This window comes from Thalassophryne amazonica, chromosome 12 (assembly GCF_902500255.1).
Source record: "Thalassophryne amazonica chromosome 12, fThaAma1.1, whole genome shotgun sequence".
NCBI lineage: Eukaryota > Metazoa > Chordata > Actinopteri > Batrachoidiformes > Batrachoididae > Thalassophryne > Thalassophryne amazonica.
This window is the reverse complement of record NC_047114.1, coordinates 31608325-31621977: the sequence shown is the minus strand read 5'-3', so window position 1 is coordinate 31621977 and position 13653 is coordinate 31608325.

Sequence of the window (13653 nt, the reverse complement as noted above, 5' to 3'; positions counted from 1 at the left end):
GATTCATAAAATATACAAGTAGGAAACTAATATTTGAAATTATTCACCACATTATTTTCTATATAAATTAGGAACTGTGATGTAATTATGTATTGTGATACATAGTGAATGTTGATAGGTCTATTGTGGCACTCATGTATCATTAGACTTTACGTTGTTACATAATTTCTGGGAACAGTGATGATATTATATATCGGATTCGTCATAAGTTTTTTCGTGATTTGTATCGTAGAGCAAATGCACGCATTAAGAAGTCACCATGATTATTGTGTAATATTGTGATTGTAATATAGCAAATGTATGTTCTTGTACATTTGCACTCAGGTCTATAAGTCTGGAGACAGTCATTTGGTTTTTGTTATTTTGCCACATTACATCATGGAAGTGGTGTTGAGATGAAATATGTTTGTAGTGTAGACATTTGACTTTAATTCAAGGGATGTAACACAAATATGGCATTAATTATTTTGGAATGACAGCTATTTACAATACTATGCAGTTTCTCCAATTACAGTCACAGAAGCCTATCTCTTCTTAAAATTTGTTATGGGTGTCTTGGTGGCTTCCCTCACTAACACTGTTTAACATAAATTTGCGAGTGAACAGTGCTATTGTACTAGTGCTCCATGCCCCTCTGTTGCCCCACATGGTAAGTTAATTTTCAGGGCCATTAAGAAATCTGGCCATAAATCAATATATTTTTATATATCAATATGTTTGTAGTGTAGACTTTTGACTTTAATTCAAGGGATGTAACACAAATATGGCATTAATTATTTTGGAATGACAGCTATTTACAATACTATGCAGTTTCTCCAATTACAGTCACAGAAGCCTATCTCTTCTTAAAATTTGTTATGGGTGTCTTGGTGGCTTCCCTCACTAACACTGTTTAACATAAATTTGCGAGTGAACAGTGCTATTGTACTAGTGCTCCATGCCCCTCTGTTGCCCCACATGGTAAGTTAATTTTCAGGGCCATTAAGAAATCTGGCCATAAATCAATATATTTTTATATATCACTATGTTTGTAGTGTAGACTTTTGACTTTAATTCAAGGGATGTAACACAAATATGGCATTAATTATTTTGGAATGACAGCTATTTACAATACTATGCAGTTCTCCAATTACAGTCACAGAAGCCTATCTCTTCTTAAAATTTGTTATGGGTGTCTTGGTGGCTTCCCTCACTAACACTGTTTAACATAAATTTGCGAGTGAACAGTGCTATTGTACTAGTGCTCCATGCCCCTCTGTTGCCCCACATGGTAAGTTAATTTTCAGGGCCATTAAGAAATCTGGCCATAAATCAATATATTTTTGATCTACTGATTGGGGATACATGAAACCCAATTCTCTAAATCTGCTTTCCCTCACCTCGTTTCATGTGTGCGGTGTCATTGAAGTGAGCAGGCACACACAGCTCATTGCCTAAATTCAGCACCTAGCACCAATGTTTTAAAAGCACATTGTCACACTACTTCACATTAAATTCGTAACACACCTTTGTTTTAATCACGCACATCATCAGCACTGTGGTCACTGCTTCAGAGCATGGTGCTGATGCAAAAATGATAGGCAGCGCCCCGAGGTGAAAACTTAAAAAAAAAAAAAATATATATATATATATATATATATATATATATTGCTGTCCTTTTTTTTTTTTCCCAGATATGCACCACGTGGGTTTGTCTTGCATGACACCTGGTGGAAAGTTCTTACCATAGCACTTTACACTTAAGTAAGCAAGTTGATCTGTTTGTGGGCTTTCTTTCTGCTCACAAGGGCAAGTGGTGGGAACAGCTCCCCAACCCTCAGAGAGTAAAGATACTTTTTAAGACACTTTGCACATACTAGTACTAGTACTACTACTAATAATAATAATAAGTTTTTAATAACTAAAACTATCTATCTATCTACACACACACAGCAGGTAGAGTATTGGACACGTTGCCATTGTTCTCAGTAAATATATTTCTAAAGGCAGCACAGTGGCTTAGTCGTTAGGACTGTTGCCTCACAGCGAGAAGGTCATGGCTTCGATTCCCACCTGTGGCCTTTCTGTGTGGAGTTTGTGTGTGCTCCACATGTTTACGTGGGTCCTCTTCGGGTGCTCTGACTTCCTCCCACATCCAAAGACACACAGGTTAGGTGGATTGGAAACTTTAAAATGCCTGTAGGTGTGCATGCGGGTATGAATGTGTTTGTTTGTCTATATGTGGCCCTGCGTCAGACTGGCGTCCTGTCCAGGGTGTACCCCACCTCACGCTCTATGACTACTGGGTTAGGCTCCATTGCCCCGCGACCCTTAATTGGAGTAAGTGGTTGAAGTGTGTATATGTCTAAAGGTGCTATTGGCATGAAATTTTCACCAGATGCCAGTAAAAACCCAAGCAATACACACATACAAAGAGACCAAAACAAATAGCTACTGAAATTAAGTTATGTCTAATAAAATGGAATGAGACAGGGAAGAAATAATGACTACACGCTGACTAAAATTTATTTATTACTTTGTACAAAAGCCTTTGTTGGTAATGACAGCTTCAAAACGCCTCCTGCATGGAGAAACTAGGCGCATGCATTGCTCAGGTGTGATTTTGGCCCATTCGCCCAAACAAACAGTCTTCAAATCTTGAAGCGTTCGTGGACCTCTTTTATGATCTCTGATCTTTAATTCTCTCCATAGATTTTTATTGGATTCAAGGTAGGTGACTGGCCGGGCCATTCTAGCAGCTTTATTTTCATTCTCTGAAACCAATTGAGACTTTTCCTTGGCTGTGTGTTTGGGATCATTGTCTTGCTGAAATGTCCACCCTCATTTAATTTTCATCATCCTGGTAGATTTTTATCAAGAGTTTCTTGGCACATTTTTCCATTTGTCCTTCCTTCTATTACATGAAGTTTATCAATTTATAAAAAAAGTGACGTGATGTGCACAGTCAGTTTTCGATGTTAGTCATGCAGACAATTTACTTCACTGAAACATTTTGCACAGCATTTATATTTAAACAGAAGACTCTCGCACTAACTCCTAATTGTTTAAATCCAGGTGACTGCAGTTAAATAATTGTTTAACTGCAGGAATCAGCAGAAACATATGGATTATAAATGGATTTAAAAAAATCCACAGATCCTTTCTATTTCATGACCATTACAGAAGAAGGCTCCCGCTTCTGGATGGAGCCGCACCTTGGACAGAGAAAAAAACACAGTCAGGTGGCAGAAAGACTACAAGTAAGGGATAATTTGTCAGCAATAAACAACAAGAAAAACAGAAGAAATACTAAGGTGATCGCCGGCCACTAGCCCTAAGCTTCACTAAAAGACCCAGACTTTAGGTAAAGTTGAGGCCGTGACCTGCTTTGTTTACCAATAAAATTAATTTTAAAGGGTAGGAAGTCTAGTACCATACTATGCCAGTATGCTAGCCAAACGAAAGGGAAAATAAGTGAATCTTAAGTCTGGAGTTTAAAGTCTTTGCAGAATATGAGTGTTTTATTGACACAGGGAGATCATTCCACAAAGCAGGTGCATGATAAGAGAAAACTCTGTGACCCACAGATTTTTTTTTATTTTTTATTCACCCTATGGACACTAAGTAGCCCTGCACCCTGAGAACGCAGAGCCCGGGCCGGTAGATATGGTTTAATTAGGTCAGGTAAGTAGGGAGGTGCTAGGCCGTGAATAATTTTATAGGTTAATAGCAGAACCTTAAAATCTTATCTCACAGGGACAGGAAGCCAGAGAAGAGATGCCAAAATGGGTGTCATGTGGTCAAACTTTCTGCTTCCTGTCAAAAGTCTGCCAGCAGCATTTTGAACCAATTGGACAGCGCAGTCTCATTTGAGGGTGGGCGCTGAAGGGGTAAAATATGATGCATATGATGTAATTTCTCTACTTACGGGGACAGAAACATGGCACTTCCTTTGAGTTTTTGGATAACACACAAACAAAGTGAAAATGCAAAGAAAACGTGAGGATGTGGTGAAAAGTGGATATGTGTTGGGGTTTATTTTTGACCCGGAGCTCAAACGTGTCAAGGTGGTTGTGCAGGAGAGAGAACGTAACTACAACCCCTGGCAAAAATTATGGAATCACTGGCCTCGGAGGATGTTCATTCAGTTGTTTAATTTTGTAGAAAAAAAGCAGATCACAGACATGACACAAAACTAAAGTCATTTCAAATGGCAACTTTCTGGCTTTAAGAAACACTATAAGAAATCAGGAAAAACAATTGTGGCAGTCAGTAACGGTTACTTTTTTAGACCAAGCAGAGGGAAAAAAATATGGAATCACTCAATTCTGAGGAAAAAATTATGGAATCATGAAAAACAAAAGAACGCTCCAACACATCACTAGTATTTTGTTGCACCACCTCTGGCTTTTATAACAGTTTGCAGTCTCTGAGGCATGGACTTAATGAGTGACAAACAGTACTCTTCATCAATCTGGCTCCAACTTTCTCTGATTGCTGTTGCCAGATCAGCTTTGCAGGTTGGAGCCTTGTCATGGACCATTTTCTTCAACTTCCACCAAAGATTTTCAATTGGATTAAGATCCGGACTATTTGCAGGCCATGACATTGACCCTATGTGTCTTTTTGCAAGGAATGTTTTCAGTCTTTGCTCTATGGCAAGATGCATTATCATCTTGAAAAATGATTTCATCATCCCCAAACATCCTTTCAATTGATGGGATAAGAAAAGTGTCCAAAATATCAACGTAAACTTGTGCATTTATTGATGATGCAATGACAGCCATCTCCCCAGTGCCTTTACCTGACATGCAGCCCCATATCATCAATGACTGTGGAAATTTACATGTTCTCTTCAGGCAGTCATCTTTATAAATCTCATTGGAACGGCACAAACAAAAGTTCCAGCATCATCACCTTGCCCAATGCAGATTCGAGATTCATCACTGAATATGACTTTCATCCAGTCATCCACAGTCCACGATTGCTTTTCCTTAGCCCATTGTAACCTTGTTTTTTTCTGTTTAGGTGTTAATGATGGCTTTCGTTTAGCTTTTCTGTATGTAAATCCCATTTCCTTTAGGCGGTTTCTTACAGTTTGGTCACAGACGTTGACTCCAGTTTCCTCCCATTCGTTCCTCATTTGTTGTGCATTTTCGATTTTGAGACATATTGCTTTAAGTTTTCTGTCTTGACGCTTTGATGTCTTCCTTGGTCTACCAGTATGTATGCCTTTAACAACCTTCCAGTGTTGTTTGTATTTGGTCCAGAGTTTAGACACAGCTGACTGTGAACAATCAACATCTTTTGCAACATTGCGTGATGATTTACGGTCTTTTAAGAGTTTGATAATCCTCTCCTTTGTTTCAATTGACATCTCTCGTGTTGGAGCCATGATTCATGTCAGTCCACTTGGTGCAACAGCTCTCCAAGGTGTGATCACTCCTTTTTAGATGCAGACTAACGAGCAGATCTGATTTGATGCAGGTGCTAGTTTTGGGGATGAAAATTTACAGGGTGATTACATAATTTATTCCTCAGAATTGAATGAGTCCATATTTTTTTCCCTCTGCTTGGTCTGAAAAAGTAACCCTTACTGACTGCCACAATTTTTTTCCTGATTTCTTATAGTGTTTCTTAAAGCCAGAAAGTTGCCATTTGAAATGACTTTAGTTTTGTGTCATGTCTGTGATCTGCTTTTTTTCTACAAAATTAAACAACTGAATGAACATCCTCCGATGCCAGTGATTCCATAATTTTTGCCAGGGGTTGTACTCTGGTTAGCTGTGTAGGTTAATGCTTATCAACACAATTTCTCACATTTGCCTTGTCTTCCCTTCTCCACTGGGAACTGAAAAAAACTGCACTTTTCGTGACTGCTCGGTGATTGCAGCTGAAAACAAAACCGTACACCATTGTTTTTCGTGTGAACTTATGCTGTGTATATGCTGCAACGGGAGCGGCTGTCCCCATAAGTGGTCAAATATCACTCAGGGTTCAAACCAGACTTCGCTGCCCTATAGGAGACCCCTAATGCTGGACTTCGGTAAACCAGAAACTAGAACATTGCAGTAGTCCAATCGAGAAGAGACAAATGCATGAATCAGGGTCTCAGAATCAGCCATAGACAGGATGGGAGGAATCTTAACTATATTTCGCAGGTGGAAGAAAGCAGTCCTCGTAATATCTCTAATATGGAGGTCAAAGGGCAATGTAGGATCAAAAATTACCCTAAGGTTCCTCACTTTGTCAGTGTGATGTATGACACACGAGCTTAGGCTAAGCATTAGCTGGTTAAATTAATGCCGATATCTCACTGGACCAAGAACCATCATTTCAGTCTTGTCAGAGTTTAAAAGTGGGAAATTGCTGGACATCCATCTTTTCACTGATGCAAGGCAGTCCTCTAAGGATTTTATGTTGATGAGATTACCAGCAGTTATCGGCATGTATAACAGTATCATCAGCATAGCATTAAAAGGCAGTCTGAGGTATGTGCCCAAGGGGGTGCTATATAAAGGGAGAAAAGCATTAGGCCTAAGATGGACCCTGTGGAACCCCAAATTTCATGTCACTAAGGTAGTGTTACTGTACAAAACACAGTGAGAATGATTGGTCAGGTATGATGTCAACCATGCAAGAGCACTCCCAGTAATCCCAAAATGATTCTCCAACCTGTCGAGTAGAATACTGTGATCCACGGTATCAAATGCAGCACTAACATCTAACAGCACCAGAATCGCAGTTGTGTGTGAATCCATTGCAAGCAGAAGTTCATTCACCACTTTAGTGAGAGCTGTCTCTGTGGAATGATATGTTCTAAAAGCAGACTGCAGTGGCTCAAAGAGATTATTCTCAGTAAGGTGGTCCACAGGTTTTTGTGAAACCACCTTTTCCAGAATTTTAGAGCAAAATGATAGAGTTGATATCGGTCTATCTTTTTTTCAATATACTAGGGTCAAGATTAGATTTCTTAAGTAATGGTTTAATCACTGCACATTTGAAACATTTAGGAACAGATACTGAAGTTCATGACAGATTAATAATTTCCAACACAGCTGGCCCAAGAGTGGGCCACAGGTCCTTAAACAGTTTTGTTAGTATTGGGTCGAATAAGCAGGTTGTGCTTTTAGTAGCCATTACAAGTTTTGTCAGCACCTATTGAGATCCTATCAAATTCTGTAGGCAAATGAGGATGATACGATTTGCATATTTATGCTCAATATGGCTGTATCTAACGGTGCATTACACAGCAGAAACAAATCAGAGTACAGTGTCTGTAGTTTTAGCCTTCACAACTGTACGACCATTTTATTTCAGCATTGTTGTATAAACCTGAGGAAGTTATTCACAAAATATATTTTAGAGGGTTATTGTTGCATTTATATTTATCACAGATAACAGAATAGTCAATGGCTCAGTTGTGAAAACAGAGATTAGAGAAGACCTTTTTCCAATGAAGTCAGTCATCCAGTGACATCCAAGGAGAAACAGACACTCCTGTTCTGACCTTTCACAATATGTCATTGATGGTAAATTATTTGTCTACAACAGGTTTCTGAAATCCTGCTCCTGGAGGGCACCTGCCCAGCATGTTTTACAGCTCTCTCTACTCCACCCACAGCTAATTAAGTCAGGTGTGCTCAGTCAATCAAAAGCTGGGAAACACCAATGTTAATTGAACAGGTGTGACTAAAACAAGTAGACATGAAAAATATGCATGACAGGTACCCTCCAGGAGCAGGGTTGTAAAGGCCTGGTCTAGAACTGTCGATCCTTAAATACAATGGGCCTCATGTATCAATGTTGTGCACTTGTGGCGTAAATTTATGGCGTAAACTTGAAATACACCAAAGTCGCCGTGACATGTATCAAGCAGTGCGCACCTGCCCATTTCTGATGTACGCCTGACGTGATCTTGATAAATGCGGCGGGTGGAAATGATCGTAATTATAATAAACACGCCCATAAATATTCAGACTCCGCTTCAGACACACCCTCATTTTACGACATGGAAGCCAGGAAGATGGCAATGAAAAAGAACTTCACCAATCACGACGCGTGCCAATAGAGCCTCAAAAGCGGCTGTCGTATCAATTGTTTTGTAGTATATAATCAATAAAGTGTTACAGTGGTCCCTCATTAATTGCTGGAGTTACGTTCTAAAAAATAGCCCGAAATACGCGAAACCACGACGTAGTCAGCGTTATTTTTTACAATTATTATAGACGTTTCAAAGCTGTAAAACCCCTCACTACACAGTTTATACACTTTCTCAATCAGGCATGAACATTTTCTCACTTTTCTCTCGTGTGTAAACACTCTCAAAGTTCAAACCTTAGTAGGAAAATAATACCAAACTGTTTCAGGCCCAAACATTTGTTTGAGAAATAAAAATAGAAAGTTTTCCTATAAATAATTATGATGGCATTTAGAACTAACAAATTAATTTTAACGATCAACGAACGAGGTCGGACACATAAGAAATTATTAATAGTGACTCACCAGTATTTCACAGATCGCTGCTCTGCGTCCTGACGCCGCGCCTTTTCCACTCACATCTCGCTGCAGCAGGTGTTTGTTTCCGTGTGACAAACACAGTTATGAGTAGTTGTTGGCGCTCTTTTTTCTTCTGGGCGACAAGATTCTTATAAACAGATACACAGAACACTGTAAAAAAAAAAAAAAAAAAAAAAAAAAAAGGCACGCAAAATTGGACTAAATACTCCGCGAGACTCCGAGGCCACGACAGGTGAATGGCGTTATAGCGAGGGACCACTGTATTGTCTTTTCACATGTCAATAATTCTTGACATGTGGATATTTGCTCGCTCAATTAATAAGAAATGCCTAATCTGTCAGATTTCTTTATTTTTTAAATGTATTTCTGTATTTATTGTGACAACTGAATGGAGATGACAAAACCTGGTTGCAGCATGGGCGAATTAAGGGAATGACGAAACTACAGTTATCATCAATTTCATAGTCTAAAACGATCACACCACATGAAGTTAAGCTCAGTGCTGCTCTGGCTCCAAGCTCGAAGTCTGGAGAAAAAGGCGAGCAGTGCTTTCTTTGCAGTCAGCGCTGTAGCCACGGATCGTGCTCCATAACAATCCCGCAAAAGCGGGATTTGTATTGATTATTATGTAGTATATTCAGGAAAGTGTTATTTATGTAACATATGCATTGATTTGTATAATGGCACTGTTTATCATGTTGATCATCTTCATTTTTATGTGGATTCCAGCGCTGGTGTTGTGGGCTGGGGTGTTTGGTTGGTTTTGTTTTTGTTTTCTGTTTCTCCTTCCAGGTGGTATGCGTTCAGGACTGAGTGGCTGAGTTGAGGACCTCACCCTGAACACCTGAGGCTTGTTATCACGTGCAGTTCATCAGGACTCACAGCTGTGGTGCATCTGTCTTGATGAGGGCATGGTTGCATTTAAACCTGGAATACACAGTGTGTATTTGCCAGAGACTCGACTTTGTGACCAGACGGGTGAGATCGACGTTGGGAGAACAATCTCACCACTACGGACGCAGAGACCGCTCCAGGTTTGACGCCACGGTCTGTGAAAAGAGGATTGGGTGAGGTCTCACGCTCTTCAGCACACTTCCTGAGGTATTTTGGGTTTTTATTGACTTTCATGAAGTAAAGTCAGTAAATTTGGTGTCCCTCACACCTTGTTATATGGAGCTGTTATGCTATGCTAATTGTCTAAATCAGCTTCTACTGCAGTGGAGTTTTGAACTGAGTGTTCCGTGCCTGCAGGGAGAGAAGCTGATTTTATATTTAGGCCAGGAAGTGTTTTGCTGATTGTGTGCACCTTTGAGTTGCTCTCTCAGTGTGGAGAGTGTTGGACTCACCTTACGGTTTCTTCTTTCACAGACTCGGTTTGTCACGGCCACCTGGGGGGGTGTCGGCGGGGTCCTTGGGTCCAGAATGGCTGTGGCTCCGGACCTTTTGTGCTGCTGGGAGCGCGCCATTTTGTCACCTCGCCAGACCGTGGACTTTGGGTCATTTTCACTAAATACACTATGTTAATTAAAATTGGTTTTCCTTTGAACCGTGCTCTGCTTCTTTTATGCTGGGTCCTGTCAAACACTGGGTCGGTTCTCCGCCCGCGTCCGACACATAACAGCTGGTTCATTTTGGTGTATAATTTACGCCACCTCTCGACCTGGTGTATATTTTCAGCGCAGCGTACGCCAACGACCACATTGATAAATGCCAAGTAGCGCAGCCGTTTTGGCGTACACCCCATATATGCTCAAATATCGCCGTATGCAATGTTGATACATGAGGCCCATTGTGCTTCCCAAAATAAAATACAATGAAAGACAAAAGTTCAACTCATGAATCCTCTAGTTTCTTTAGCTTTCACTCAGTGTAGATACTTTTTAAACACTGTCGGGTTGTGCAGGTCTCACATATAAAATAATCCGATATGTACAGTAGTGTTCAGAATAATAGTAGTGCTATGTTACTAAAAATATTAATCCAGGTTTTGAGTATATTTCTTATTGTTACATGGGAAACAAGGTACCAGTAGATTCAGTAGATTCTCACAAATCCAACAAGACCAAGCATTAATGATATGCACACTCTTAAGTCTATGAAATTGGGCTATTAGTAAAAAAGTAGAAAAGGGGGTGTTCACAATAATAGTAGTGTGGCATTCAGTCAGTGAGTTAGTCAATTTTGTGGAACAAACAGGTGTGAATTAGGTGTCCCCTATTCAAGGATGAAGCCAGCACCTGTTGAACATGCTTTTCTCGTTGAAAGCCTGAGGAAAATGGGACATTCAAGACATTGTTCAGAAGAACAGTGTAGTTTGATTAAAAAGTTGATTGGAGAGGGGAAAACTTATATGCAGGTGCAAAAAAATTATAGGCTGTTCATCTACAGTGATCTCCAATGCTTTAAAATGGACAAAAAAAAAAAAAAGACGCGTGGAAGAAAATGGAAAACAACCATCAAAATGGATAGAATAACAACCAGAATGGCAAAGGCTCACCCATTGATCAGCTCCAGGATGATCAAAGACAGTCTGGAGTTACCTGTAAGTGCTGTGACAGTTGGAAGGCGCCTGTGTGAAGCTAATTTATTTGCAAGAATCCCCCGCAAAGTCCCTCTGTTAAATAAAAGACATGCAGAAGAGGTTACAGTTTGCCAAAGAACACATCAACTGGACTAAAGAGAAATAGAGGAATATTTTGTGGACTGATGAGAGTAAAATTGTTCTTTTTCGGTCCAAGGGCCGCAGACAGTTTGTGAGACAACCCCCAAACTCTGAATTCAAGCCACAGTTCACAGTGAAGACAGTGAAGCATGGTGGTGCAAGCATCATGATATGGGCATGTTTCTCCTACTATGGTGTTGCGACCTATATATCGCATACCAGCTATCATGGATCAGTTTGGGATGTGTCAAAATACTTGAAGAGGTCATGTTAGCCTTATGCTGAAGAGGATATGCCCTTGAAATGGGTGTTTCAACAAGGCAATGACCCCAAGCACACTAGTAAATGAGCAAAATCTTGGTTCCAAACCAACAAAATTAATGCCTCGCAGATGTGAAGAAATCATGAAAAAACTGTGGTTATACGAGGTCTATTAGAAAAGTATCCGACCTTATTATTTTTTTCAAAAACCATATGGATTTGAATCACGTGTGATTGCGTCAGACAAGCTTGAACCTTCGTGCGCATGGCGTGGTTTTTTCACGCCTTGTTGGTTGCGTCATTCACCTGTGAGCAGGCTTTGAGTGTGGAATGGTCCAGCCCGCCCTCGTCGTTTGTTTCATTGCCAGGAAATGGCGGAATGATTTGGGCTTTTTTTCCATCAGAATGTTTTTCAGAAACTGTTAGAGACTGGCAGCTGGAAACCATTAGAAAAATTTATCTGGCTTTCAGTGAAAATGTGACGGGCTTGGGTAGAGAATAAGGAGTGTTTACTGTTGCTTTAGAGATGGCCCCACACGGCTGTGGGGTGCGCCGCGCTCCGCAGCCGCCATCGACAGGCTTAACGACCATTTCATTTCTAAACGGATGGCTGTCTGGATCCGTGACCATCGTGTGCCATTTCTCTGGTTATCACAAGAGCTGGACATCAACCATTTTCTGGCAGATTTCACTTTAACAAGAGATTTGTCATGGAAAGCCGAGCGGGAAGGCTTCGCGCGTCACGATGGATTCGCTACTGGAGCGAGGACAAAACCACCTCCGTTTGATGTCACAGGACGGCTTTGAGATGGCGCTCAGACAGCTGTCGGTGGTTTTTCCATTGAGTGATTATCCGAGAAATTGTAGATGTACCTGGACATGCCAGAACATGTCCTGTGAGGCTTCCATCACGGTGTTGCTGTGCGCCATGCGGCGAGCGCGAAGCCTCCGCGTCCTCTTTCCAGACAAAAAACTCCCTGTATAGTGGAATGTGCCGTTCATTCCAAACTGGACGCTGTGTTTTATCCGGGACGTCGTCTGACTAGTACAGGAATTGTGAAAAGACGTGGACATCAGCACTTTTTTGGCACATTGAGACAGACGTGCGGAGGAATTCCGTGCGTCGCGGCGATGCCGCATGGCGCAAAGCAACGCCGTGATGAAGCCTCACAGGACATGTTCTGGCATGTCCAGGCACATCCACAATTTCTCGGACAATCACTCGATGGAAAAACCACCGACAGCTGTCTGAACGCCATCTCAAAGCCGTCCTGTGAGACCAAAACGGAGGTGGTTTTGTCTCGCTCCAGTAGCGAATCCATCATTATGTGCGAAGCCCCGCTCGGCTTTCCATGACAAAATCTCTTGTTAAAAGTGAAATCTGCCAGAAAATGGTTGATGTCCAGCTCTTGTGATAACCAGAGAAATGGCACACGATGGTCATGGATCCAGACAGCCATCCGTTTAGAAATGAAATGGTCGTTCAGCCTGTCGATGGCGGCTGTGGAGCGCGGCGCACCCCACAGCCACTGGGGGCCGTCCTTAAAGCGACAGTAACACTCCTTATTCTCTACCAAGCCCGTAACATTTTCACCGAAAGCCAGATAAATTTTTGTAATGGTTTCCAGTTGCCAGTCTCTAACAGTTTCTGAAAAAATTCTGATGGAAAAAAAGCCCAAATCATTCCGCCATTTCCTGGCAATGAAACAACGACGAGGGGGCTGGACCACTCCTCACTAAAAGCCTGCTCACAGGCGAATGACGCAACTGACAGGCGTGAAAAAACTCACGCATGCACACGAAGGTTCAAGCTTGTCTGACGCAATCACACATGATTCAAATCCATATGGTTTTTGAAAAAATAATAAGGTCGGATACTTTTCTAATAGACCTCGTACAACTAAATACTAGTTTAGTGATTCACAGGATTGCTAAAAAAGCAGTTTGAACATAATAGTTTTGAGTTTGTAGCGTCAACAGCAGATGCTACTATTATTGTGAACACCCCCTTTTCTACTTTTTTTTACTAGCCCAATTTCATAGCCTTAAGAGTGTGCATATCATGAATGCTTGATCTTGTTGGATTTGTGAGAATCTACTGAATCTACTGGTACCTTGATTCCCATGTAACAATAAGAAATATACTCAAAACCTGGATTAATCTTTTTAGTCACATAGCACTACTATTATTCTAAACATTACTGTACTGAGATACATGGGCATAAATACCA